This window comes from Myxocyprinus asiaticus, chromosome 6 (genome assembly GCF_019703515.2).
Source record: "Myxocyprinus asiaticus isolate MX2 ecotype Aquarium Trade chromosome 6, UBuf_Myxa_2, whole genome shotgun sequence".
NCBI classification, from domain to species: Eukaryota; Metazoa; Chordata; class Actinopteri; order Cypriniformes; family Catostomidae; genus Myxocyprinus; species Myxocyprinus asiaticus.
Window position 1 is genome coordinate 35,376,830 of NC_059349.1, and position 6,000 is coordinate 35,382,829.

The 6,000-nt window shown below is 36.5% G+C and overlaps 1 protein-coding gene across 1 annotated transcript in view; it reads right to left on the reverse strand.

Annotated features, from left to right (window-relative positions):
- LOC127442276 (translation initiation factor eIF-2B subunit gamma-like) overlaps window positions 1-3,248 on the reverse strand; it is a 65,815-nt gene extending 62,567 nt beyond the window's left edge. Inside the window, exon 1 of the mRNA XM_051700162.1 lies at window positions 3,225-3,248. The gene's annotated coding sequence lies outside the window, so the exon portion shown is untranslated. The remainder of the gene's footprint in view (window positions 1-3,224) is intronic.
- Window positions 3,249-6,000: the final 2,752 nt, after the last annotated feature.

Genomic DNA, 6,000 nt, shown 5'->3' on the forward strand with positions numbered 1-6,000 from the left:
ATGAGCTTGCATGTGAAATAATACAAGATATCACTGTTGGAAATGTCATGTCATCCACACATTTTAACACAAATTATTAACAAGTTGAAACCTAAAAAAATTAAGCAGAATTGTACATATAACAATTAAATGCTTGTATCATGAAAAAGTGCAGTGTTTCATAGATGTCCAAATGTGATCTGCCAGGTCCAATTTACCTCTGCGGGTGTTGGAAAAAACTAACAATCAGGGTGACAGAAAAAACACCTGACTAGCATTTTCACGTAGTAAAGGTGTGGAGTAGACTCACACCATCAACTCTTGGTGAAAAATACTTTCTGTGCTCCCACACATAATCCATTTTGATAGACTCTTCTCAGTACACTTCAATACAAACAGGAAGTTAGATGACAAAATTCGAAAGAGCGTGCAGCGCGGAAAAGGGGCAGGGCTGAATAAGGTGATAAATGATTGGAGAAGTCCTGCATATGTCACCATAGAGAAGTCTGTCGTTTCACTGGAAGATCCAGTTATAAAATTTTGATTGAAGATTACGAGATTAATTTTTCTTAAAATAAAACATATGCATGGATGAATCGTTCACAATAAGATCAGCAAACGCCATTTAGAAAATAGATAGGGTGAATTTTCATTTCATGCCGACTTTAATGTTATTTGTGCAGAGGACGTTTTATGTAACACATGTTCATGTTTAAAGTAATGTACATCTGACAGTCCTAAAGAGATGAGGTTTAATAATCTAGATTATAACAGTTTACAAACTAACAATTTTACACATAATTTCTTGACTTGTCCTTGTCCCTATGACATATCTTTTAACTTAATTTGTAAAGATGGAAATCATATTAGTTACATTTTCTGTCATAATTACATCAAATGGGTGAATTGTATATCATTTCATTATTTGGGTTTGAGTGGATGTTGCCATTTTTGTCATGTCCCTTGGTGTATCCATCAGTTAAAATTGAAAAACTGGCAATTAAAGAAATATTTCAGATGTGTTTTCCCAATTTTAATTTTTTCCCTTTTTCTAATCAAAATGTTTCAAACAAAGCATGTTTCATTGTGAAAATATTTCATTACTATAGATCATTTTATAGATCATTTTATTTCACTTTGCATCCTGTTTGTCTTTTTTAATGTCCATTGAACTAGCCTAACAAAATGTATTAACCTACTATTCACCCCTTTGCTCACTTAGTAATTGTTTCTTCATTTAAAATGTTTTACTATTAAAGAAATACATTGTAGTTGTGAAACATATGTATTCAGTCATGACCACTCACATGAGATGCAGACTTCAGTCATATCAGTAACCTTATAAAGGCTATTTTATTCTATATAGAGAGGGTCCCCTCATGGGGGCTGCCATGTTAGAATCACATGACCAGCCGAATATTACTTGCTTAATATCATTATCCGCCATGTAATTGGACACTTTTACTCAGGGATCAAATGAATCCTGTCTGACTTTGAATGGTGAATTTTACTCTGTCAGTCTGCATTTTTGTGTGACAGGATCGTGACATCATTGTTCTATGTTTGTCTTGTGTTTCGTTTTCTATCTTTGTGTGACCGTGCAGCTTTGGTTGCTGTTTCCCTGCCATGCGCTCTTCGGTCGGTCTCGTATTTCATGTCCGGAGCATGGTGTCTGGATCCAGACTTCCCTCACGTCAATAGTCTGTGTCTGTCTCTAGCGACCGCGGACGCACATTGCGCTCGCTTTGCGCTGCTCGCCCGGGTCGCGATCTGTCTTCACGTTGTGCTGAGGCTCGGTCACTTCGGTCTGAGATGTCGGGTTTGTTTGTGGCCGAACTCGTGCACAGGTGTCCTGTCTCGTTTTGTCACCTGTTGCGTGCATCGCGTTGTGTTTGCCTCGCGATGTACGCTCAGGCTTTGTCTAGTGTGAGAATGCATGCCATTGCTTTGTTAGCATTGCCATGCATTCTCTCATCTTGTCTGTCAGTTGGCATGGGTGCATGTTGCCTATTGTCTTGGCGCTATGCACTCGTGCCATTTGGGTGTCTGTGTTTTGTGAGAGCATGTGGCTTTGTTTTGTCTCTGTATTTCCACATGTCTCTCAGTCTTGCTTCATACTCCGCCTCCTTGTTTGCCCATTATCAGTTCATTTGTTTCACCTATTAACCTGTTGATTTCCTTCCCTATTTTAGTCTCCTTGTGTGTGCTGTCTAGTGCCAGTTTGTCTTGTTTTGGGTTCATGTCAGTCTGGTTTTTCCCTGTTCGGTTCTGGTCAGTCCTGTTTCCAGTATGTCTGCCCCAGCCCAGCTTCAGTGGGCTTCCAGCACTGGACTTTGTGTTTTCCCCTACGGGGTAGTATATGTTTGTTTTTACTATTTTTGGTTTAATAAATTCCCCTTTGTTTTTACTCTGCGTTTGGGTCATGCCTAATGATTCCTGACAGACAACTGAAAACGATTGTGTTTGAATGATGCTGCATCCACACCTCTAGGTGTCAGTGTAAGTCCAAGACAAAAACTTACTGAGTGCATCTTTATTAGAGTTGTTCAGCCGTGACGTCAATTGGTAGACGAACTCGGAAGACTAATTCGCCGTGGGTTTTCCTCAGGAATTTCCTATGGGTTTTTATAATGGGGGTTTTTAAATTTGAGTAAAATAAGGTCTGTGGTAAACATTACTTGATGATAACAAAACGTCCACGTATAACATAAATTACACCTCAAATGTGATTTTTAAAGTAGCCATGTGTTTTTTATTTTTATTTATTTTTTATTTTTATGCAATTCAATACAGCTTCAAAATTCATGTTTGAGGTAAGAAATTGTGTAATTTATGTTGTAGGACAAAACGTCCACGTATCAAGTGATGTTTACCACAGAGCTTATTTTACTCTAATTTAAAACCCCCATTATAAAAACCCATAGGAAAATCCAAAGGGAACCCATGGAGAATTCTCTTCCGGGGTTTTGGACTAAAACCTGAACAGTTGTATTGTGATTTTGTGATATACGAAAACTAAAATGATTTACATCTTTAAAAATTCTGTCAGTGGCAGCATCCTACAGGAAGTGACGCCAATTTTGGAGGGAAAACAACAGGACAAACAATAGCATGTGTAGCATGTTTTGTTGTAGGCTATGAGTTGGTTTGTCTCATTTTGAAGCTTTCCATTTTAGATACAATTAAAGAAATTGGTATGATAATATCAAAATGTAAACAGATATTTAAAAGATATCGAAAATTACCTTCAAGTTGACACTCCTGTACAGTATAAGATGTCCCTCACTGAGAAATGACTAACTTTAGCTCTTTATTTCTTTCCTGTTAGTTTCCATCCTAATAGGCATCTTACTAATTTTCGTGTGTGTGTGTGTGTGTGTGTGTGTGTGCGCGCGTGTGTTATATAACCATAATAAATTGAGAGTTCATTAACCACCACTGCATCAAAAAATACATTAAATAAAATACCAGAATGATTCTGAATGCATCTAACTCTTTAAAGGAGGTCATATATCAATGTATAATGCTTTTATAGTATTAACAAGAACTGTAGTAACCTGTGGTATTTTGGCAGAATGGTTACCATGGTAAATGTTTGTAAGGCACTTTTTCTTCCCACATTAAAAATGCTCTCTTTTCCTGAACTTCCCTGGGAAGAGTGTATTAAGAAAATGTCCAGTTTCATACTAAAAATGTAAAGTCTTTACTCAAGCCCAGTTCCCTCTACCAAGATCCCCTCCATCAACAGGCATGGCCCAAACCCCAATTCACAGACCTCCGATGTAACAGCAAATTGAACTCTGGGAATGTGGCTTAGCTTTGTTTTCTCTGGACAGGAGATGAGCTTCATTGGTCGCTGCCTGCATTTGAAACATTGGAATAACAGGGCAGGCTGCTTCCATTAGAAAAAAGGTAGAAAGAAAAGTAAAAGCAAAGGAAATATTGATGTTAAACCTCTGACTATTTGTGTGCTGAATTTACACATTTGGTATGCTTACTAAACACCCTCGACTCCAAAACTGTTTGTAAATCACTCTCTCCCAAAAATCTGTCCACTCTATCTTTTCTATGTTTGAACAATGAAGCAACATTTTGAAAGGATTACCTGAGAAATCTCATATAGATTACATGACCCAAGTTTAGAAACTGGTGCTTTGCCTGAACAGGCCACTGAATTTTCTGAGGGGTCATGCAAATGGATCACAAACAGAGAGCCAAAATAAGCATTTATTGAGTACTTGTGTATATACAATGTGTTTACATATATGTATGTATTCTTTATGTGGAATATATATATACACTGGTGGCCAAAAGTTTGGAAAAATTTACAGATTTTGCTCTTATGGAAAGAAATTGGTACTTTTATTCACCAAAGTGGCATTCAACTGATCACAAAGTATAGTCAGGACATTACTGATGTAAAAAACAGCACCATATTTGAAAAAAGTCTTTTTTTTTTTTTTATCAAATCTAGACAGGCCCCATTTCCAGCAGCCATCACTCAACACCTTATCCTTGAGTAATCATGCTAAATTGCTAATTTGGAACTAGAAAATCACTTGCCATTACATCAAACACAGTTGAAAGCTATTTGGTTCGTTAAATGAAGCTTAACATTGTCTTTGTGTTTGTTTTTGAGTTGCCACAGTATGCAATAGACTGGCATGTCTTAAGGTCAATATTAGGTCAAAAATGGCAAAAAAGAAACAGCTTTCTCTAGAAACTTGTCAGTCAAACATTGTTTTGAGGAATGAAGGCTATACAATGCTTGAAATTGCCAAAAAACTGAAAATTTCACACAAAGGTGTACACTACAGTCTTCAAAGACAAAGGACAACTGACTCTAACAAGGACAGAAAGAGATGTGCCAGATGGCCAGATGGCCAGATGTACAACTAAAAAAGAGGATAAGTACATCAGAGTTTCTAGTTTGAGAAATAGATGCCTCACATGTCCTCAGCTGACAGCGTCATTGAATTCTACCTGCTCAACACCAGTTTCATGTACAACAGTAAAGAGAAGACTCAAACACAAACATTGGACAACAGATAATTGGTAAAGAGTGTTATGGCTCTTAACCCCATTGAGCTTTTGTGGGATCAGCTAGAGTGTAAGGTGCGTGAGAAGTGCCCGACAAGACAGCCACATCTATGGCAAGTACTACAGAAAGCGTGGGGTGAAATGTCACCTGAGTATCTGGACAAACTGACATCTAGAATCCCAAAGATCTGCAAAGCTGTCATTGGAGGATTTTTTGATGAGAAATCTTTAAAGTAGTTTAAGAAGTTCTGACATTTTTCAAATTGTAATATTAAATTTTCACGTTATTAATGTCCTGACTATACATTTTGATCAGCTGAATGCCACTTTGGTGAATATATACATACACACACAGTTATATTTATTTATATTTCTTTTGAATAGTGAATGGGGGTGGGGGAAATTAACAACACACATTGTGTCTATTGAATTTTATTTTTAATGAAATGCACAATTTAAAAAGAAATGTATTGAAGGACAGATACAATAAAATATAAAAAACCAACATTTTTCATGTTCAGCTTAACAAGCAAATTTGCTTTTCATTTGGCTGTGTGAGGGAAATGATACTAAATAATGTTGGTGATGTGCATCACTGAAAACTTCACACCAGAAGTAAAAAATAAATGTGCAATACAAAATAAGTCCAATCAATTGCTTGATATAGTCTATATAATTATTTTCTATTGAACCCTGTTTAGATTTTATTATGTGTAATTGTTTTTTTTTTGCATACAATTAGACTGTGCACTATAGTGATTTTACTTCTGTAACACACTGACTCGTGTGGCTTGTTGCTTTCATAAAAATGGCAGCAACAGCAATATGATAAAATACACAGATGTTCAATATATTGTTTATTAAATAATCAAAATAAACATTTCCTACACCAAGTTTTATTGTCCGTTAGCCTTTATAGTTACCAAGCAGCAGAGCAACTTGCCGGATTAATAATTTACAGTCGCAGGTGTGAGTGTAATG